Here is a 25,012-nt window from a genome sequence, read left to right as displayed (position 1 = left end):
ACAATGGCTTGGCAAGGGGTATTTGACTAAGGGCTAGAGCCAAGGTTGGTGTCAGATGTCCCTAATGGCATGTTGTGACTCAATCTATCACTGACATGAAGCATGTGCTGTCAGGAATAATAGGTTAAACAACATATCGGTATCATATCACAATGTCAAACTAAATGGTCATTTTTTCCAGTTTACCTCAGGCTATTTGAGGAGATAGGCATATTGTGTTTTCAATGAAGAGCTTAGTTGCCTGTAGAATTACCAGCGCTAATTTGGAACCATATTACGAGGTTGAAGTTACAAATGTTTAATTTCAGTTTTTCAAATGTAAACTTTTGAGTGCTCAAATGGTAAATTTCATGTTTCCAAATGTAAAATTTAGTATTCTATATCATTTTAACTAGGACTGTACCCCCTTATCTACACAGTATTAATCAAAATAGCAAATTTTTATCACCATGTCTGTTCTTCCAAAAACATAATACTTCAGAACGCTTTTACAGAAAGTACATATTTGGTGAAAAAACGATTAGGATGGGTTTACCAGCTCAATCTATTCTTAGGAAAACACAATTTGAGTATTTCAGCTTTCCTATCACCAATATTCAAAGAGACAATCAAATCTAAATTCAACTCCCTCTTCAAGGAATCTCTTCAAGATGTAAATGCAACAAGAGGCACAGGAAACAAACTTAGGTCATATAGTATAGTTAAAAATGAAATAAAATTAGAACCCTATCTCAGTCACTGTAAAGTAAAAAAATATCGAGTTCACTTTTCTAAACTAAGATTAAGTAACCATAAATTAAATATTGAACTTGGAAGACATACAAAGCCACCAACCCCACTACATCAGAGGCTATGCTCTACATGTTCAATCATTGATAACAAAAAACATTACTTACTTCACTGTATTAAACACACTCGAGAAAGAAATATACTCTTTGAAAAATTATCCAGACAAAATGTAAATGAGAATGTCCACAGTCATGAAGATAAATTATTTCAATACATCCTGTCAAATAATGAAGCAGTCAATATCAACTGCATTTGTTTCCACATCTATAATTTCCACATCTATAATTTCAAACAATAAATATACCCCTTCATAATCAACCGTTGACATTTTATGTATAAAAATATCATCAAATATGTAATATTGATTATTTTGTTTTTGTATGTGTCTACAGGAATGTAAATTATGTATGTCTGTATATATATATGTATATATAAATCATAATGTCTTGTCTTTTAAAATTGCATCTGTCCCGTAATGGAATGTTTCTGCAATACATATTATTATTATAATTATTATATAGCTGTCCATTTGTGATTTTCTTATTTGCTTTATAACAAAGTGGGAATTTGGCACATAAGTTAATGAAAGCACCAGTGCAACAGAATGCACGTATGTTTCCATGGTGGCAGTTATTGAGTTAAGAAATACCAATCTTGTGTTACCGGTAAGTCACCTTAAGTGTTTGTTGGACATTTATTGCTCTTGAAACCATCAGTTTAAGTTTCATTGACATGTAGGTGTCTTCCAAACAGGCACTATCCCTCCCTGGTGCTCACGATACAATCTGCAGTCTGTGTTTGGTATGCAAAGTGTGGTTTTCTCTAGTTCCTATTCATTTGGGAGAAATCTCACTCAGCACATTGTGGAATTATCATCCACTGGAAAGCATGTTGTTAAGAAACAATGGTCTTGGGAGACATTTTGAAATGACGAGTCCCAAGGAAAGGCATGTGCGTGTGTGCATGCATGCATCTGTGTATGTATGTGTGTACACATGGTATAAATGTGTGTTTCTCACTCACTCACACACACACACAGAGCAATAGGTGTATAAATGATATAAATGTGTGTTTCCGTGATGTGGTTGTGGTATAAATGTGTGTTTCCGTGATGTGGTTGTGGTATAAATGTGTGTTTCCGTGATGTGGTTGTGGTATAAATGTGTGTTTCCATGATGTGCGTTGTGGTATAAATGTGTGTTTCAGGGATGTGGTTGTGGTATAAATGTGTGTTTCAGGGATGTGGTTGTAGTATAAATGTGTGTTTCAGGGGTAACATATTCTCAACTATCAGGGATGTGGTTGTGGTATAAAAGTGTGTTTCCGTGATGTGCGTTGTGGTATAAATGTGTGTTTCCGTGATGTGGTTGTGGTATAAATGTGTGTTTCAGGGATGTGGTTGTAGTATAAATGTGTGTTTCAGGGGTAACATATCCTCAACTATCAGGGATGTGGTTGTGGTATAAAAGTGTGTTTCCGTGATGTGCGTTGTGGGATAAATGTGTGTTTCCGTGATGTGGTTGTGGTATAAATATGTGTTTCAGGGATGTGGTTGTAGTATAAATGTGTGTTTCAGGGGTAACATATCCTCAACTATCAGGGATGTGGTTGTGGTATAAAAGTGTGTTTCCGTGATGTGGTTGTGGTATAAATGTGTGTTTCCGTGATGTGGTTGTGGTATAAATATGTGTTTCAGGGATGTGGTTGTAGTATAAATGTGTGTTTCAGGGGTAACATATCCTCAACTATCAGGGATGTGGTTGTGGTATAAAAGTGTGTTTCTGTGATGTAGTTGTGGTGTAAATGTGTGTTTCAGGGTTGACAAATGAAGGGATGTGGTTGTGGTTCTTTTACTGGAAATGAAAAGCACAAAATAGGTTTTCCTTATTGTAGCAATCTTTACTTCTGATTACACACGTATGTTTCTACATCGTTACTTGAGTGCTTCCCAATGTGGTGGTCAACACAACCCTATGCTCCACATGGTTGTGGCATCCATTGGATGATGAAATAAGACTCCCTAAAAGGATGAGTATCTACTTTTTATGTAATGCATTGTAACTTGACTATTATAAGAGATCTTCGTGCGTCATGGGCCCATTGTAATATGTGCTGTCTGTAAAACTGTGACAGTATCTTTGTATCACTTTGGGGCACAGGTGGCCCAGTCGTCTAAGGCGCCACGATTCGAGTTGCAGAGTTGCGTCCCTTGGGCACGCCAGAAACCTATGATTGTGGGTTCGAATCACGGTTGGCCCCGATTATGTTTCTAGGTTTGTTAGCACCATACCCGTGCTCGTGGGTTTCACCGAAGTGGCAAACGTCTGAGACCTGCATCACTTCGGGCTTTCCACCCACATTAAGCTGACACGCCGCGATATAAGTGGAATACTGTTTAAAGCGGCGTTAAACCCAACTCACTCACTCACTCACTTTGTATCATAACTGTAATGATATTTTGCTAAATGGATATATACTACTCAAAAGAAGTTAAAGAACGCCTGATTATTTAACATGACTTTAGTTAATCTGTCATGCCATGAAATTTTGTTGACAGATGAATAAATAGATATTATTTGCCGAGTTTATTTCTGTTTTGTAAAATATGTATCAGGAATAAAAATGGCATTGCGAGAACTAAGTTTTACATATTTTTGTATTCCTTGTATATGATTTTTATGATATCGAAACACAAGATTATATAAAGTAATTCTTAAAATGATCCGAGTGGTCGGGTAGCCTAAAGCGTTCGCTCGTCACGCCGAAGACCCAGGTTGGATTCCTAGTACAATGTGTGAAGCCCATTTCTGGTGTCCCCAGCTGTGATATTGCTGGAATATTGCTAAAAGCGGCATAAAACCATACTCACTCACTTAAAATGATCTAGTTAAAGATATATTTTCATTCACTAACGTATGCCTGAGTGTTTGATATGCATGCACGCCTGCCACACGCACGCGTGCATGCACTCACTCAGCAACAGGCCACAGGCCAGCACCATGTGCTGATTCATCACATCTTACACAGTCCATTCAAGATATTGCATATGTTTTTAATCTTTCGTTTTTGATGAGCCTACACATTTAGATAAACATATTTCACAGAATGGTTTAATGCCACTGAGAAAATCCCCTAAAATGTGAAACTTACACTGCCATGAATGAAGTCCCATTAGGATGTTTTTATACTACGACAAAACGTTAGGGGGACACGGGTGGCCCAGTCGTCTAAGGCGCCGCAATTCGCTGTGCAGAGTTGGGTCCCTTGGGCATGCCAGAAACCTATGATTGTGGGTTCAAATCCTGTTTCGCCACGATTATGTTTCTAGGTTTGTCAGGACCGTATAAGAAGTTAAAGAACATCTAATGTTTTTATTGGACTATAGTTAATCTCACAATGTCATTTGAAAAGAGTTGGATGTTTTATAACTTCTTTTGAGTAGTATAGGTATGTTATCTTGAAGAAGTGCAAGCATTAGACACATAAACAGAATAAAATCTGGTTGTATGTTTGTTGGTTATAATTTTGTTTGTGTCAACCTTAGATGTGTCAAACTTTTGCTGGTCTTGAAGTAAAACCTTGGTACCTGCATCTCCCTTCTTTATTCATAATGCTCTAGTTGTGTCGAACCTTGGATAACTTTGAAGTATTACATAGGTCTCTTCAACTTCGACACAAGAGTGTTTGACTCGCCTTATTTTGATATATCCGTTCAGCTACCTATGTAGACCTGCAATTTATCTGTTACATGCCAAATATGAACAAGCCTGATCCATGTTTAAAACTGGTAATCTTGTAAATATTTGTAAATATTTGTGCACCAGTGAAGTATTAATTTAGTTTTGATATTCATATTTTTATTTTTTTTTAAATATTTTTTTTAAAATTTGTCATTCTATTTTCCATCATATTGTACATTTCAATATCATAAATAGAGTGTGCATGGATTTATTGTGACAATATTGGCATGTTTGTAGCATGGACAGATCAGATATCATAGTTATACAGAGTCTCTAAGTAATACATGTAGAGAGGACCAGGGCCCACTTGCACAAAGCGATCTTATCGCTACAACTATTGTAAGCCTATGTTAAATAATGGGAGTTACGATCATCTTAGCGCTAAGATCGCTTTGTGCAAGCGGGCCCTGAAGGCATGGAAACTTGCATAAGTACAATTTGAATATGCAATACATTTTGTAGTTTCATAATATCAAGTATTTCTTTTTGAATTAGTAACAGATGGGTTTGACTTATTTTTTCTATTAAATGTGTAGAGCATACATTTTGTTACCATAATTACTGCATTGAGTGAATTATTCATATTGTTATATCGATACTAATAATTAATAATATACAGATACAACGATATTGTGATATTCGATGACATCACTAATGTCCATGTGCATGATTCAATGTGTGATTAATTCGCAAAGACAGCAATGTGACCAGACATCTCAAATCACCATCCTCATTCCTATTCTGTGCTTGAAGGCATGCTTGTGTGTGCCCATTGAAGCTAAGTCTACTTAACACTGTATCACCATGGAACACCTTTATTCATCCTCCTGATCCAAGCGCTAAGACTGTCATAAATCTATAATAGAATACAGGAGTCCCGATGAGGCTCCTGGGCCACTGGCACAAGATGGTGACTTTGTGGATCAAGGTCAGGGGGCGATTTGCTCTTAATGATCTTAGTGCTAAGAGGTGAGATTAAATGGGGTTTAACATCGCATTCAAGATTATTGCACATTTATAGCTACATGCAAGTCTCTCTCAGTCTCCCTCTCTCTCCACACGAGACCACAAAGGCGGTCTATTGCTAACACTATTGTACCATTCAATATTTTGAGATTGAAAGACAAACATTTGGGTTCTATAATAGGTGAGTGAGTGAGTATGGTTTAACGCCGCTTTTATCAATATTCCAGTAATATCACGGCAGGGGACACCAGAACTGGGCTTCAGACATTGTACCCATGTCGAGAATCGAACCCGGGTCTTTGGCGTGACGAGCCAACGCTTTAACCACTAGGCTACGCAACCACCCTACTACGATAGGAGTATGATTCACTGCATTTAGTGTGTGTGTGTGTGGGGGGGGTATATTGTGAAGACTTCGAAGACTAACTATGTTATGTCAGGGTTACTTGTAACCGACCCTATGATATTCTTGGGGAACGGGAGTAGGAGTCCCTGGGAAAATAATGCATCCAAAAAAAATGTTCAGTTCAAGCAGTGACTGAAAAATCTTTAACCAAATCCTTGTCAACCCAAGAAAATGAAAGAGTTGATTAGTATAGATATCCAGACTGAATGAATTGTTGCTCCGCATTTCTGTGAACTGCTGGGGGTGATGTGTTAGCCCAGGTTTACCTCCCCCTCTTTATAATCCAGACTGAATGAATTGTTGCTCCGCATTTCTGTGAACTGCTGGGGGTGATGTGTTAGCCCAGGTTTACCTCCCCCTCTTTATAATCCAGACTGAATGAATTGTTGCTCCGCATTTCTGTGAACTGCTGGGGGTGATGTGTTAGCCCAGGTTTACCTCCCCCTCTTTATAATCCAGACTGAATGAATTGTTGCTCCGCATTTCTGTGAACTGCTGGGGGTGATGTGTTAGCCCAGGTTTACCTCCCCCTCTTTATAATCCAGACTGAATGAATTGTTGCTCCGCATTTCTGTGAACTGCTGGGGGTGATGTGTTAGCCCAGGTTTACTTCCCCCTGTTTATGTTCCTGATTCTGGGACACCCCGGTTTTCAATGGCTACATATCCCTACATATCGAGTAATCTCAGAAATTCCATGTTCAAACGAATGCTAAAGCAGGTAAGTCAGCAAGTCAAACTGTTGACAGTGAGGTTTAGTCCATCGTACTGAGTCCTTCCTTGGAGGAAAGGGATCACTTTATAGACCTCGAAGCTGCACTTGCTCATGTATAAGTCCAGATCAAAGCTTTACTGTCACATGTGTAAGTTTAGATCAAACAGGTGTCTGCTGAGACTCAATATTTTGAACCATGCTCTTTATAACACTTTGCCTGCAAAAGTAACTGATGGGGAGGGAGGGGGGATGCTGAGATGATGACTCGGTTCTTTCAGACATACATCAAGGTGTCTTGTGAAAGGAGGCCTGCTAGCGTCACTGTGTCAATCATAATCACCTTGACTTTGCTTCAAGGTCATGGAATGCATTTGACAAATGTGTTGTTTATCAAGATGTCTAAAAATATACTTTTTTGATTTTATTTATATCATTTACATGAAAGGTTTCATGGGGAAATCAATTGACAATGAGTGAATGTTGTGACCTGGCCTTGACCTTTATTAACTTAATTATAGTGACCTTCACCTTATTTTCATGGTCACAGGTAACATTTGACTGATTTGGACTTTGTACATGTTTGATGGCAAATATGTTTTGGGAAACCTGCAGACACCATTTGATTATTAACTTGATATGGAATGTGAATTTTTGTTTTTAATAAATACCAAACATCCTTCACTTTAAGCACAATTAGAAAGTATTTCTTCCAACTAAACCACTCCAAACAACTTAATGCCAAACAGACCTGCAAAGATGCTGGGTAGAATAGGTCTTCGGCAACCCATGCTTGCCGTAAAAGGAGACTATGCTAGTCATAAGAGGCGACTAATGGGATCAGGTGGTCAGACTATCTGACTTGGTTGATGCATGTCATCGTATCCCAATTGCATGGATCAATGCTCATGATGTCAATCACTGGATTGTCTGGTCCAGACTTGATTATGTAGAGACTCGATTATTTACAGACCGCTGTCATTTAGCTGGAATATTGCTGAGTGTGGCTTTAAACAACAAACAAACAATGCCAAACCAAAAAAAAAGGTTGCTTCAAAAACTTATTTTCAGTATCTTATACAGAAAAATAATCCTGACAAAAACGAGATTATGAACCACTGAAATAAAAGTGATTGTCTATAACATAACTGTCCTACCCCGTCCCCTTGGTATGGCATATCCTTAGGATTTGGATTCATCCCCCCAACTTATGTCAGCACGCAATGGTATTATATGTTTCTGTCACAAGAACGTTGACCTCTACAACCTCCCTCTTTGAATCATCCTCTTTCACTTTCTTAATTTTCTTTATTCTGTAGTTAGTTAAGTTCCAAGATCGTCTATCCTTCTTCATTTTCCAGAATTTTCCATATTTTCGTCTTCTGACAGGAATGTTAGCTGGTTGAGCAGTCTGACCCGTTCCCAACCATCTTTGAAGTTTGGCTGTCACACATGGTGTACAAAACAATCTGGGCTTTTCCCCACGGTCAGTGGTAGAAGCATTTTGCTTGTAACTTCAATACCAACATTTGATGTGTGTGCCTCGTTTTCCACCATCACAATATTTTCAAAATATTTTAAAAAAAAAGCCTCTCACATTTTTCACTTGAATTTTGTGTGATAGATTGAAGCCAACATTTATCAATGAAATTATCTGGTTGTAAAACATGTTTGGCTAGACACCATTTGAAAGGTCTAATTAGTCCTATTGATTATAAATATGAAAGTTACGTGTATCACATTATTTAAATAATTCATTTACAACTCAATTGAGTTTGTTTTAAAATAAAACTAATTCATAACGTCCAGGTTAAGGACCAAGGAAGCGAAAATTTATCGATTTTCGGCAAATATAAGATTTTATAAAATCCACTTGCCTATTTCTTTTTTAGTTTCATTGTTTACGTAATCGGAAAATTATTTAAAAAAGAATTACAAATTATATCTGTAATCACCCATTTCCCGTTAATAGTGGCTTTCTGCTCACTATCATGAGGAAATTCCTCCTTTTTCGAAGCTTCATATGAATAATAAGTTAGTCAAAGGCTGCTATGTCAGTATCCGTAAAAAAAACTGATATTGTTTCACCGACATAATGATAATACGGAAGTAACATCCACTGGAGTCTTTTCGTAGCTGTGACACGTAAAACTTGGTTTCTTGTTACGCTTTCTTGCCGAAATCTGCTACAAGGTTCATGATTGGTCAAATTTAAACATGTGACCCAAGGCAGCCAATCAAATTACAGCAATGGTACAGTCCTTCGTGTATGATAATTTTCAGACTTTGACGAAAGGTTTTGGTTAAATCATGTTATTCTGAATGTTTTAAACAGGAAATCGCGATCTATATTAAAAATATGGAACTTCATGGATGTATGGTGCTTGGTTATGAGCTGTGATTTCTTATACATATACATATATTTTGGCATTAAACATTGTGTACGAGCCAAGAATTAGAGGCCACGAAAGCTGAGATGTCATTTGATGGAAATAATAACTTAGATGTCAGTTTGGCAATTTAACTTTTAGATATATTTTTGTTGATTTTATTATCGATGAGGACCCGTTGTCGCAGTGTGTCCGAGAATTTTATTTTCAATAACATTGCAGGAAAAAGTGAAATTTTTTTTAATCTATTGATAAAAAATGATAAAATTAAATGGATTCATTTTTCAGACATTGTGAAATGTGATTGATTTAATAAATGAATGATGTGACAAGTAGGTTAATAAAATTATAAACTATTTTGACCTGACTTGGCCGGTCTACCCTGCGGTGTCTGGTGACTTGTGGCTTCTTTGCCGTTGTCCCGACCAACAGTGTTGAAAGAATTAAACTGGCAACCAATGCACTTTTCGTTGACAAGCTTTGATGGTATTAGAGTAGGATCCCAGCGAGAAATATCAGAGTGACTTCCCTTTGCTTTACGCTCGATGAGGAAATTAAATCTTCTTTTTTTTTAACTTTCTGACGAAAATTTTGGCGGTAATAAAAAAAGGGTAATTTTCATTGCTTTGGTTTTTTTTAACATTTGGACTTTGAAAGAGCGACACATCCGTAAACCAAAAAATATATAAAATATCGCCTTACTTGAGTGATTTTCAAAGTTGGTTGTGTAAAAGTGAAACTTACCAACGCTCTGTGTAGGGATATTCCAACATATATGCTCCTTGTACCAGTAATTGTATTTACCTCACAGGAACAGGCAATATCTAGTTAGTGTATGGGGGTTGCATTTTTTATGTTATTTTTTCTCTTCTCACTCTGCCCACTCAATGTGCTAAATAGTCAGTGAAAATCAGAGTATGTTCCATGTGCTTTTTTAAAGTTAGACCATCTTCATTGGCTGAGAGCATTTTTGTTGGACTCCAGGCATAGCCTTGGCCACTCCCTCACTCGCAACAGAGACCATATGATAGAGGGACGGCCTTCATCATTGTCACCTTTTTTTTCATGCAATGATATATTTCACTATACATATTTACACTCATGTATTTCTTGCCATTGTGAACATTACAACTGAGACTTGTTGGTGCCCTAAAGCATGTCTTTGTCACTGTATTTGATGACTGTGATCATGCTCTGTTTTTGTCCGAGAGACCAAAATGGCGCATACGTAAAATCGGCAAAAGTGCAGATTGTGATTCTCAGTAGCGGCCACTAATTCGCAATGAAAGTACTTAGTTACCAAGGTGTATAAAAAGGAGATATGTTAAAAATTAGTGAAGTGTCATTGAAAAATCTGGGGCGGTTGTGAAATTTCTAATTTGACTCCAGAAATGCGACTATATCTGAATCTTTCCGAAATAAAAACACAGTAACTCTTAATTTTCGCATGCTTTCAAATGAATGTGTTCCTATAATTGGTCCTGAAATAAACATTTTTACATTCATCGCGATTTCCCCTTTCGCTTGGTACAACAGTTATATAGGTACCATCGGTAGTTATTTTTTACGCTAAACCATATTTTACGGCATATATATAAAATTGAATTGCCATTATTTGTATGCTGAAATATCAAACTAATCATGTAATATTAAATAACGATTCTAAAATTACAATAGTCCTCTTCGCTTTGGAATTTAACAGTATCCTCCCTTTGAATAAACATATCTCCCAACGGCAAACCCCATTATCACTGCTAGCCCCAAACTGACATTAACCAATAACATTTGATTACTTGCGAAGCGTAATGTCGGACATTTAAAAAGGCTTGAAGTTTAATGTGTATTTTTAATTTATTGGAACTATTAGCATTATAAAACAGTAGCAAATTTACATGAAATAAAGACATTAATATGGTGTCATTGTTTTTGGGCTAATAGTAAAGCATTTACACCAGCCAGTGACCATGGAATTTTGCAAGTAAATATGGCCTGGATTTATTTATTATATCATATGAAGATAGTCTGGAGATCTATTTTGTGAACATTGGGAATAAGGTGGTCTGTTACAAGTGTCTTCCTTGCGTCTGGATGAGTTTTAGCTACACTTCCTGAGTTCCTGTGCAATTTACCGTATCGTAGTTTTCTGTGGCGTTCGTAGTAGATTTGGTATATTCGTTTATTTATAAAAGTTATACAATTGTAGCATAAAATGAGATATTTACTGATTTTTAAAACAAATAGAATAAGTTATAAAAACATTTTGATATCAGATCAGCTTTTTCTTCACACGCCCTCGAAAACCTACGTTCGTAGACAGCCGTCATATTTTCATTTCCTATCTTTTTCTTTGAGTAGCGGCAACATCGTTGTCCTTCTGTTCAGACCAAGAGTCATCTGAAACCAACCCCTGGTCTTAGATGGAATTCTTCAAGTGGTATATCTAGATCCAAGACGAATTGTCCCAGTGAATGAAGTGTGGCGGATGTTAATTGAAGTAAATGTCGCAGAAGACACACAGGTTCAGCGAATAATTTGCAGCAAACTGACATGTGCTAATGAGAGATATGATTAAAAAATCTTTGTAATTCGCTAAGAGACATACTTTTGTTTGGTTGTCACTCGCCGTAGTCTGAGAAATCTTGGCTTAGGGAATTAACTCTAGCCCCGGATATTATGAAATATTGTTTACATGGTTACCAGAATGGTCAGTCACGAATGTCTGCACATCTGTAGCGCACGTGCAGCAGTACCTGAGGTTAACAGCAGGGGTTTATCAGGTACATGCCAGACCGTAGCACTGATGGTGAGTGATAAACTGTTAGGGAGGGCCGTCCCTCTGTTATATGGTCTCTTCTGGCAAGATTGTCCTGGATGGTGCCTAAGATCAGTTGCAGCTTTAATTGGTTGGTCCTGTGACCGCTAAGATAGTTTGCCATGCTGTTTATGTTTCTTGGATATTTATGCCAGTATCACTCAACACGATCATATCACATCTTTCTCTGTGGTCATCTAGAACAAGGTCAAGAGTTCCTTTAACAGATGTAGCTGGGGCAGGTGCAGTGCATGTCAATTAACACCTGCCAATAGGAACTTGTTGGAGCATTAAGGCCAGCTTCTGTACTTATAGTTCCTAGATTTGGAAGGCGTCAAAATTAACACTTGCCACTAACAACTTTATATAAATTCCAGGTCAGCTCCTTATCTACTGCTGGTTTCAGACTCCTGTGTTGGCTGCTTAGAATGTTGTTATTACTGACTATCTGTCTGATCTTGTAGTGACTGAGTGAGTTAGTTGTGTTTAGGGCGCTTTGAACAGTATTCCAGTTATATCATGGCATGTCAGCTTAATGAAGGAGAAAAGTCCCAAGCGATGAAGATCTCAGATGTTTACCACTTTGATGAAACCCACGAGCACAGGTCTGCTGACAGACCTAGAAACACAATCAGGGTGAACCATGATTTGAACCCACAATCATGGGTTTCTGGCATACACGAGCAATGCAACTCAGCACTGTGAATTGCGGCTCCTGAGCAATGCAACTCAGCACTGTGAATTGCGGCTGCTGAGCAATGCAACTCAGCACTGTGAATTGCGGCTGCTGAGCAATGCAACTCAGCATTGTGAATCAGCACTGTGAATTGCAGCTCCTTGGACAACTGGTTCACCCATGCCCCTGTCTGATCTTTCACAAAAAGCAACAAGACCCGTTCAATAAGAAATGTCTTCTAAGAGCAGAGTCCATTGTTTTATTCTGACTATATCATGTGTGTTTATGAAATACTGTCAAATAGTGATGATACCAGGTGATCAGGATAAGGTGAGCATATCCTGTACGACTGATGACTCCCATGACAAAGGCAAGTCAGGTGTTCATAAAAACAGGAACATAAGGTACATAACAAAATAGGAAATTGCATCGGACAGTATTTTGGTCACTGATGGTCGTCATATTTTGGTCATCAAGTTTGGAAATGTCCACCACATGTCTACCATATAATTTCTAAGAGCAATGTTTCAGTGTAGGTTCTAACACTGTTAATTGTAATAAAGAAGTTGTTCACCATAAATCCCATCCTTACTTAGTATTCCAACTTCTAAATGCCTACCAAAGAAGTTATTCGATGTCTTCATGGAGACGTGGCAATCTGAACCATCAACCGACTCAGTCATCACTTGCTTGATAAAGGTGTAAGAGCCTCCACCGAAACATCGCTCTTAATTGTAATAAAGAAGTGGTTCATCCATAAATCCTGTCCTTACTTACCATATAATTGTTTTGAAAGCTTTACTGAGCCCTTGAAAGTTGTAACCCTGATCAAACAACTTTTGAGCAAGAGTCGTATGGCGCTCTTTGAAATCTTCATAGAAAGGTTGGATTGTACCTCCAAAGTTGTGAAATGTAGACATCAAAGGCTGGAGTTGCCCGAATAAAGCTTGACATAAAGGGAGAGTTGACTATTGGAAAGTTAAATTGATTCCTTTTCTCATAGAGTCTTGTGGAGTTGTTTTGTGACTCTGAATTTTTAGCATAGATTTTTGAATGAAGCAGATGAGGCACTTTCACTTGTCTAAATATGAAGTCAGTATTTACAGGTGAGGCAAGGTGAAATTGGGTTTAACGACGCGTCCAAGATTATTGCGCTTATATAGCGACGTGTATGTGTGTGTGTGTGCGTGTGGCTGCTTGTACTGGTCCGGACTGATGCGGATTTAGAGTGCTAGCACACTGAGATATCATGCCGCAGTTTAACATGGATAACCCACTCAGACACAGTATACTGACTCCGAGCCAACCAGTCCTTGTTTTAGCCCTTTAATGCCGAGTGCCAGACAGGGTAACAACAAGTACCATCTTTTGACATCTTTTGGTATGACGCGGCCGGAGATCAAACCCCGGACCTTCTGCTCTCCAGGCAGACACTCTACCACTATACCACGGAGGCTGTCCAGTATCTACAGACGATTATATTTGTGGAATCAGTTTGGAAATATTTTTAAAAATCAATGTTTTAACTGTAAGCCAAAGTACTGTTACACTTCTTAATAAACCAAATTCCGAACACATATTTGTTGAACTTATCAAAAAGATTTCATGACTACACCATGCTAACAAATAGTGTTGAACTTGGTGTTCACGAAAAGGTGAGCGTACCCTGTCAGATCGTTGAAAGCCTCACAAACACATGCAAAGGCAAGTCATTGTTGTTCAGGTGAAAAAACACGGGAACATATGATAGGTAGTTGTCAAAATAGGGAATTGCATCAGAAATGTAAACACAAAAGGCTTGAATATTGGGAAATATAATGGGGAAGTTGACTATTGGAAAGTTGATGTCATCCCTCGTCATACAGTCTTGTGGAGAGTTTTTTTGTCACTCTATGCATAGATCTAAATATGAAACAGATGAGGCAGCTTGAGGAGGGTAAATCAGTGTCAGTTCTTACTTGATCGGGGGGCACGGGTGGCCCAGTCGTCTAAGGTGCCGCGATTCGCTGTGCAGAGTTGCGCCCCGAGTGCACGCCAAAAACCTATGATTGTGGGTTCGAGTCCTTGTTCGATTATGTTTCTAGGTCTGTCAGCACCATCCCCATGCTTGTGGGTTTCACTGAAGTGGTAAACGTCTGAGACCTGCATCACTTCAGGCTTTCCTCCCACATTAAGCTGACACGCCGCGATATAACTGGAATTGATAAAGCGGTGTTAAACCTAACTCACTCACTTGCTGTCTTTGGAAATAAGGAAATCAGAATCAGAAAGTTACAAAAATGGTGTTTTCTTTTTCTTTTTCTAGAGCATAAGTTTTATGTTATTTACTGATCCTTATTAATGACTAATAGAAGTGTGTTTAGTTTCACATTGTTAAGGAAGACCTGCATCACTGCGTGCTTTCCTCCCACATTAAGCCGACAAGCTGTGATATAACTGGAATACTGTTAAAAGCGGTGTTAAACCCAACTCACTCACTCACTCTTACCTGGTCAGTACAGAGATCTTGACACTGGTCTGTACATTATTGGTCTTTACAGAGATCATGACATTGGTCTGTGCAGAGATCATGACATTGGTCAGTACAGAGATCATGACATTGGTCAGTACAGAGATCATGACATTAGTCTGTGTAGAGACCATGACATTCGTCTGTACAGATGTCATGACATTGGTCTGTACAGAGATATAATGACATTGGTCTGTACAGAGACCATGATATTGGTATGTACAGATATCATGATATTGGTCTGTACAGAGATTATGACATTGGTCTGTAAAGATATCATGACATCGGTCTGTACAGATATCATGACATTGGTCTGTACAGAGATCGTGACATCGGTCTGTACAGATATCATGACATTGGTCTGTAAAGATATCATGACATTGGCCTGTACAGAGATCATGACATTGGCCTGTACAGAGATCATGACATTGGCCGGTACAGATATCATGACATCAGTCTGTACAGAGACCATGACATTGGTCTGTACAGACATCTTGGCAATGGTCTGTACAGAGATCATGACATTGGTCTGTACAGAGATCATGACATTGGTCTGTAAAGATATCATGGCAATGGTCTGTACAGAGCTCATGACATTGGTCTGTACATAGATCATGACATTGGCCTGTACAGAAATCATGACATTGGTCTGTACAGAGATCATGACATTGGTCTGTACAGAGATCATGACATTGGTCTGTACAGAAATCATGACATTGGCCTGTACAGAGATCATGGCATTGGTCTGTACAGAGATCATGACATTGGTCTATACAGAGATCATGACATCAGTCTGTACAGAGATCATGACATTAGTCTGTACAGAGATCGTGACATTGAGGTCACCAGTCCGCTGATGCGTCACACAGCAATATCTTAAATAAGATATTTTGTATCCTGTGAACTCAAAATGGTGAATCCATAATTTGTGTCAGCAGTCAGTTTTTACTCACTGAACGTTGTGTTTACTCTGCTATTGACATTTACATACCTATAATCACAAGACTCTGGATACCTGACCGATTACTGTCAAACACAGCAGTCAATAAAGAAATATAGCAGGAATGAAAGGTGATCACTAGCCTGCATCATTATATTTCAAATAAGAAATTGACATTTTGACTTAATGTCTGCAATATTGAACCCAGTGTTTATCGCCAGTCTTTTTGACATCATCTGTTTCATGATACATAAACATTTTTTGTCATGTCCAAAAGTTTTATGACTTCATGGCAGTCAAGAGTGCTCTAACTCAGCTGAAGTACACATAGAAAGAGATTGCTATGTAATATTTGCAATACAGATATTTTTATGTGAAAAAAAATATTTTTAGCTCACCAGGACTGAAAGTAGTCCAGCAACTGCCACCAACATTTTACATTTTCAAGCTTCCTCCAAAATGGCTGATGGATTCAGCTGAATTTGTGTGTGGATTTTTGATGTATAAGAGGGTTTAAGATTGTTCAAGGCATCAACATTTGAATTTTGATGTGATAGCTGTACTTGATTTACAAACAAGAACAAATAAAAAATCTTCCTCTCGAAAACTGAAAGGAACTGTGGTCTGAAATTTGGTAGGTGAGATGATCCTCTTGTGTAGTACCACATTTGTTAAAATGTAAAGAGATCATGACATTGGTCTCTACAGACATCTTGGCAATGGCCTGTGCAGATATCATGACATTGGTCTGTACAGAGATCATGACATTGGTCTGTACAGACATCTTGGCAATGGTCTGTACAGAGATCATGACATTGGTCTCTACAGACATCTTGGCAATGGTCTATACATAGATCATGACATTGGTCTGTACAGATATCATGACATTGGTCTGTACAGAGATCATGACATCAGTCTGTACAGAGACCATGACATAAGTCTGTATAGAGATCATGACATCAGTCTGTATAGAGATCATGACATTGGTCTGTATAGAGATCATGAAATCAGTCTGTATAGAGATCAAGACATCAGTCTGTATCGAGATCATGAAATCAGTCTGTATAGAGATCATGACATCAGTCTGTACAGAGATCATGACATCAGTCTGTATAGAGATCATGACATTGGTCTGTATATAGATCATGAAATCAGTCTGTATAGAGATCATGAAATCAGTCTGTATAGAGATCATGACATCAGTCTGTATAGAGATCATGAAATCAGTCTGTATAGAGATCATGACATCAGTCTGTATAGAGATCATGAAATCAGTCTGTATAGAGATCATGACATCAGTCTGTACAGAGATCATGAAATCAGTCTGTATAGAGATCATGAAATCAGTCTGTATAGAGATCATGACATCAGTCTGTACAGAGATCATGAAATCAGTCTGTATAGAGATCATGAAATCAGTCTGTATAGAGATCATGACATCAGTCTGTACAGAGATCATGACATCAGTCTGTATAGAGATCATGACATTGGTCTGTATAGAGATCATGACATTAGTCTGTATAGAGATCATGAAATCAGTCTGTACCAGAAATGTGGTGGGTGAGATGATCCTCTTGTGTAGTACCACATTTGTTAAAAGACATCTTGATCGGCCAGTGATCCGTTGAAAGCATCTTCTCCTCAGAAACCGCTTGACATGAAACTTCACATGCTTGTTGCCACCATGACAGCCATATTGAAAAAAATGTTTTGGGCTATTACTGAGTCATTTTTTGTTCAAAATATAATGCAATTTGGTACAGGTGTAGACAGTAGTGGGGCACAATATAGCTGTTAAGTGTTTTTGCAAAATTCTGACTTTTGTCCTTGATTTGACCTTTCCTCTTCAACCGTACTAAAAACTGAAACTTCTCATGGCCATTACTCAGCCATTTTGTTTCAAAGTGTAATGATATTTGGTACACATGTAGTTAATCATGGGGCCTAACACATGTGTTTCATTTTTGTGATGTTTAAATTTTGACCTTTGCGGTTTACTTTATGTTCTTAAATTCTCTCAAAATGCATTTCCTCTCACTGTAAACATCATCTTCTCAGAAAACACTGAACCAATGAAGCAGGAACTTTACATGTTTGTTTCCACTAATGATGTGAACATTACATTTGTTCAAGGTTCTAATTTGCAAATGTCTGCCATGGCTACTATGTTGGAAAACATATTTCTGGCCACTTCTCAGCCATTTCTGCTCAAATGTACTGGTACTGGAGTTCTCTGTTTTGGCTCTGTTAACCTATTTGGTGAAATTGCCAGACTGAGGAAGCTGAACTTTGGCATGTTTGGTTCCATGTTATGATGACGTCATACTTTGTTCAAATCAATCAGATTTTAATGTGTATTTTTGTGAAATGACTGGGAAAGTTGTAAGGCATCAGAATATTTTTTCTCCTTTGAAGGTTTTCTTGGCTCTGAGTTGAAACTTTGTGTGTAATAAAATTAACTGTTGTGTATTCCAACGGTGTTATGCAATAGTACATTCATGCTTTCAGATTAAGAAACATTGTGGATTGTTAGTTACTTGTGATTAATCACTGGATTGTCTGGACCAGACTCGATTATTTTCAGACCAAACCAACCAACCAGACTAGTTACTTGTGCTATGTCTTTTGATATATTTGTCCTCAGTAGTAATGCAAAATAGCTGTTTTTGTTGACATTTTAAACTGATGACTACATATCCAGGTGAGCTACAGTGCCATGTCATTGTTCCTCAGATTTGTTACTGAGTATCCAGTGTGGAAATGTAACCATCGAAACCTCTGACTAACATACTGGTAATCAATTCAAAATCAAGTTTCATGGCATCAAGGGGCAGTCTGGTAGTCTAGTGGTTAAAGCGTTCAATCATCACGCCAAAGACCCGGGTTCGATTCTCGACATGGGTACAATGTGTGAAGCCCATTTCTGGTGTCCCCCGCCATGATATTGCTGGAATATTGCTAAAAGTGGCATAAAACCATACTCACTCACTCACTCACTCACTCACTCACTCACTCACTCACTCACTCACTCACTCATGGCATCAAATACTCATTAACACATGCTGATCAGAAAACACAAAATGTATTTCCTGATAAACACAATGTATTTTTTAGTCACCATCATGGTATATTTTTTAGAATAAGCATGAAAGTCAAGGGGTCCTTGTCATAACCTTAAAGTTCAGAAATATCATTTTCATAAAGAATTATTCAATATAACAAAGCATCAGACCTCGGGGGCCTACAAACCCTGCTTAATGTCTTAGAATGATTTTTTTTCTAATTTTGAAGAATAAACCATACACGAAAAGATCTCTAGTGGTTTAATTCTGATCCTTGAATGTCAAGTTTATCTGTCAGCATCTGAGAAAATAATGTGTTTGTCATGTTCTGAGGCTGGAACTAATTCACTGTCATAACACACACAACATTTACAATCTGTCCAATGTCCCAAATGGCTTCTTATATCAGAACTTTATTCTATCCTATTCCCTCATCTCATTCACTGGATCGGTAGTTCTTCCATCTGAATGAATTAATTATATTCTTTATTGAAGCATTGGGAGGGAAATTGTTTTAAAAAACGATTGCAAGTGGAGTGGTCAGACCCCTTTTTGTGTCAAATGTACCCATTTGTTATTTCAAGGTCAGAAAAACACTTCCTGTGACATTATACTCAGATGAGATGTTTCTCTTTAATCATATTAGTGTATCTACTGCATTGAACTGCAGAATATATTTAATTCTTATGAAACTTCTTCTTCTATTACATCTCTGTATTTTGTATCTTGTATTTTGGCTTTTATGAAACTGATGAAAATTATTTGGACCCTGAAGGTAGCGTTTTAGCAAGGGATCGCTGTAGTTTCAGCATTTCTTCCATAGGAAGAACGTTGGAAGGAGATTTTGACAATTTGTAAAACATTGGAACAAATTGGTCAGTGAAGCCTTTAATATGCATTCCGAAGTTGGAAGAAAGTTAATGTACAACGAAAACAAGATATGGAGAAGGCAATGAGAAGGAGAAGCAAATTAAGTACACTAAAGGTGGAGTGACTCAGTTTTCACCTGATGAAGGGCAGGATCAGGTGGTCAGGCTTGCTGACTTGATTAATGGATGTCATCATATCAAAATTGTGTAGATTGATTCTCTTGATGCCAATCACTGGATTGTCTTGTCCAGACTCAATTATTTACAGACCGCTGTCATATAGCAGGGTATGAAACTCCCACAAATTTCAGCCAGACCACAGGACTGGCTAGCTGCAATACTTGCCAGCCCTGACCAAAACCTGCCTGCCCACTATAATCATATGTTTCTCAGGATAATTTAATTAAAAATATGAAAACTGATTGCTTGTAGCATAAGCGCATCGCTAAATGTTAGGTTGTCTAAAAGCTAACAGGGTTTCTTTTTGGATACATTTTATCATTCATCTTTACATCTGAATTAATGCTTATCATCGGGAAATATTTAGAATATTTTCACCTATGAAATATAACCCGACCGTCGGGCAGGGGGATTTGAAAATCTCTCAGCCCGAGTTGAAATCAACCCGTCTCGGACGGTCGGGCAGGCAGGTATGTCGAACACTGCCTATAGCTGGAATATTTCTGAGTGCAGTGTTAAACAACAAGCAAAGAAATGAACAAACTGATGAAGGGGCAAGATGTGGGCTCTAAAACAATGTTACCAAGAATAATAGAAGTTGTTATCCATAGAAGAGTGTCACTTAGTCAACTTGGTCAATGAAGGAATATGTTCTTAAGGAAAGAATTTCTGTAATGTGAACTTTCAGATTAGTCTGAAAATCTGAGTTAATTTTTATTTCCTCCATTGGAATAACATAAGAATTAACTCAGATTTTCAGACTATCTGAGACGTTCACCTAATAGTACCTCTTTCCCTTACAACATACCTTCACTGACCAATTTGACTACGTGACACTTTTCTATGAAAAACAACTTCTATTATTTTTTGTTGCAATGAAAATGTCTGTTGATTGAAGGGCTTTTTATGGGTGCTTCTTTTACTTGGTTTTCAAGGCTTTTTGTCCATAACCATTGGATCCGTACTCAGAATATAAATACAATTTGAAAAACATATTTTTTCAGCAGTAAAGTATCTTTAAAAGACTGTAAGTTAAAAGAAATTATTTGTTGTTTCTATTCTTAGATCGACACAAAGGGTAAGTTCTCTTCCTGGTATCCCACTGTAAAGTTTATTTATTAATGAATTTGTTTGAATTGATTTGAAGAAAAAAATGTCTATTGTAAAAAAAACTATTTTATTTCAAATTATTTTATTCGGGAAATTTATAAAAAGATTGAAAGAGTTGCACAGTGAACATCAAACCATCCGACAGCCTTAAATAAAACACTTGTACAGCTGTGGTCATGGTTGTTAGATGCTATTGGTCTAGGTACCTGTTTACTCGCACAGGAAGTTCTGTCTGCTCGACGGACATTCTGTCCCTGACCAGTCACGGCTAACTCACCAGCCACTCTTGCTTTGCAAATGACTTAAGCAAACACATTTATCCAAATGTGATGATTTTGTTATGAGTGCTACATTGATTTATTGAATGACATTTGACATGTTATTTCTGAATGTGTACACTTAGTGCGCTAAGCGTCTGCATGTCAGCACCGTCAACCCGATATAGCAAGTATTCCATTAATTCTCACACTTTCCACATGCACCTGCATTGATCTGGTAGAATACCATTTCATCATCGAACTTCATCACCCCATTTTGTTCATGATTCAGATAGCTTCATAACAACTTCTGTCCTTTCCGTAAAACTGATCGGATGTTGTATGAATATTTCATGAAGGGGAAACCAGTGTGCTTGTTTTAATTCTATATCTGTGCTTATCACAAACTGATGTGTTTGACAAGCAATTTGTTTGTGTAATCCGGTTCTCAATGAGTCATGGAGTTTAGAACTTAATAAATGGGCAAGAGTCCATGTGGAATGATTCGATGCTACTTCAAAGGATACTGCTGGAATTGTGTCAGTTATTGTGTAGATTTTGCATTGTTTGAAGAAATAATGCTCCAATTTCTCTGTCTTCACCTTTCTTGAATATTGCTTACACGCCAACTTTTCCTTAAGTGTTCGAATCAACATTTCTTTGAAAGGTTATCCAAGCGTTAACATGTTAAAGGTCGAGCTAGAATAGTCAACTGGCATTTAGTCACAATCTGGATGTCATATGAGATGAACCTGATACATATAGACAGTGTGAGGTCATTCTACAGTGCGATTAGACATGCAACATATTAATGTTCAAACAAGTGTCAAGTTTTTGTCGTGTTTTGTTGTTGTTGTTTTAAGATGATCTGTTTGCTTTGAAGTTCAGAGATTACTTCTGTGTGAGTCAAATTACATGTAATGTTTCATGTGTCTTGTATCATGCCCCGAAATATTAATATCATTTATGTATTTACTGTCATTAATTCAATGTTAATTTCAGATTTTGTTCTGACTTCTGTTTTCTTTGTAGATTTTTTTTGGTTATTAGCTGAGAGAAAAATTAAAAACATATTTCAGTTGGGTGGGTTTTTTCAGTTAAAAAGTTAGGATATGTTGCTGTGTTGCCAAGCGAGTCCTGTGGGTCATTCAGTTTAAAATATTGTATGCACATCTGGGTTTTATCAGCAGCTTACAGCGTATGCACCTTTTGATGCAACTGAAATTGTGTTCAAAGCAGCATTAAACCAAACACTCTCTCTCACTCACTCACTCACTCACTCACCCACTCACCCGCTCACTCACTCAACCACTCAACCACTCAACCACTCAGAGATATGAAGTCCCAAGTCCTCAAAGTTAAAACCCGTAAATGGGAGTCTAGTTATGTTACATACATTGCTCGTCTGAAATTAGCTGTGGACTAGTTGGATATCACTCATGGTATCTACCCCTGTTTTATATTCAGAAAACTTTAATATCTTTGTTTATTAGTAAGAAAATGAATAAAATTCAAAGAGAATGCAAGAACATATGGAAGCAGTTTTGTTCAAACAACTTCCATCCATGTGTGATGTCTCCATGTCCCTTCCTGTCTCATACCCCACAAAGTATTCCTCCAGTAATCTTGTTCTACCAATTTGATTACTGTCAAGAGCATTTAGTTACGCAAATAGAGACTGCTTACTGAGTGGCTTATGAACATTATGAAGCGTTATTGGGAGCCAGGATCACAGTAAAGGCCTATATCTCTCTACCTTCTTATTAATTGCCCAAGCCATGTGATTCTATAGTTTGTGTGGAAGTTTGTGTATTTCTGTATTGAATTAGCAGCATGAATTTGAACCTGAAATTCCTTTGTGGGACATCGTGTCTCTTATTACTGTCGTGAACATCAACACTTGTTTTTCTATGTTGAACATCGTGTCTGATATTTGTGTGTGGAAAGTCGTGCCTGGTCTCATACTGATGATCACCGAAGACATTGATCTTGGAAACTATTTAGGTCTCCTCTAAATGAAGTGTTTTTGCTTTTTGTGTCTCTCAGCTTAGCCGGAATACCTTGATTATTGGTTTGATAAGAAGATAAGATTGACTTGTGTAGTCCTTTGGGCATTGCTGATTTTCTGGTTGCTTGACACAGAACGAACAATTTGTTAAAAGGTTGCAAGAAAATCTGATTAGTGTTTAAGAGGTATGAATCCAGTTGTTGATCTGGCAGTTGTCGTCAACATGTGCAGACACTGAATGGAAACTTTGACCATGGTTTAATCAAATTGATTTCTAGTTCTCAGAAGCAATGTTTACAACATTACTGTTAATTATCCTCATTCAAGTGATGTCTGCGTGTATTTAAGCAACTTTTTTATTGTCTTTTATGAATAGTATGAGGTCCAAAACATTTGTTTTGTGCCTTGCTGGTGCCAGGCTTTAGAAGACCATCTCCATGATCTCTTGGAGAGCTAGACTAACATCTAGTCTCTGAAATGAACATATCGTACAGAATAAACAGTTGTTCAGTTATCTTGATAAAAATATGATAAAAGGGAGCCCAGTGACTCTCTTCATTTTCCTGATACTGCAGTAATCTAGACTTGCCAAACATTATAGACTTGAATGGGCTGTATTTGATATATACTTGTATCAGACTACTGGAGAACGGAAGGTCGGTGGTTTGATCCCCAACCTCATCATACCAAAGGAACTGGCGTGCAGCGTTGAGGGGATAAAACACAGACTGGTCGACTCAGAGTCCAGAGTCCAGGCGGGTGTCTATATAAAACGTCTCATGGTACATGTATCTCAGTGGGCTAACACTATTACCCCTGCATTAGTCTGGACCTCTACATGCAGCCACACACACAGACACTCACCTTCGTGTATGCTGCTAAGTCAGTGCAATAATGGCATCATTGAACACCATTTCAATTCACCCTAGCAGAGACCATATAATAGAGGGACGGCCCTCTAGCCTATGCGCGAAACCATCAGTGCTACGGCTTGTACTGCGCAGCCTGTCCGGAAGCGAGCAGAAACGCGTTCACTGCAGTCATCGTTGTCGCCTTTTTGTCCCATACAAAAGATATATTTTACAATACAAAATTACACTCATGTATTTCTTAACATTGTTAACATTACAACTGAGATTTGTTGATGCCCTAAAGCATGTCGTTGTCACTGTATTTGATGACTGTGATCACGCTTCGTCTTTGTCCGAGAGAACAAAATGGCGCACATGTAAAATCGGCAAAAGTGCAGATTTTGATTTTCAATAACGGCCTCTAATTCGCGATGAAAGTCCTTGGTTACCGAGGTGTATAAAAAGGAAATATGTTAAAAGTTGGCTTAGTGCCATTTACAAATTTAGGGCGGATGCGATATTTCAGATTTTGACTCCAGAAATGGGACTAAATCTGACTTTTCCCGAAACAATTACACCACAACTCTTAATTTTCGCATGCTTTCAGACGAATGTGTTCCTATCATCGGTCCTGAATTAAATAGTTTTACATTCATCACGATTTCCCCTTTGGCTTGGTACCAAAGTTATTTAGGTACGATCGGTAGGTTTTTTTGTATGAGTTTTGGCGCAAGGC

The 25,012-nt window shown here is 37.9% G+C and overlaps 1 protein-coding gene across 1 annotated transcript in view; it reads left to right on the top strand.

Moving 5' to 3' along the window:
- The window catches only part of LOC139454061 (leucine-rich repeat and coiled-coil domain-containing protein 1-like), a 543,549-nt gene that overhangs the window by 374,021 nt on the left and 144,516 nt on the right, over positions 1–25,012 (top strand). The window lies entirely within an intron of this gene.

This window comes from Haliotis cracherodii, unplaced genomic scaffold (genome assembly GCF_022045235.1).
Source record: "Haliotis cracherodii isolate W230 unplaced genomic scaffold, xgHalCrac1.p SCAF_10, whole genome shotgun sequence".
NCBI classification, from domain to species: domain Eukaryota; kingdom Metazoa; phylum Mollusca; class Gastropoda; order Lepetellida; family Haliotidae; genus Haliotis; species Haliotis cracherodii.
The sequence above is the reverse complement of the archived record's forward strand: the minus strand, read 5'-3'. Positions and strand labels throughout refer to the sequence as shown.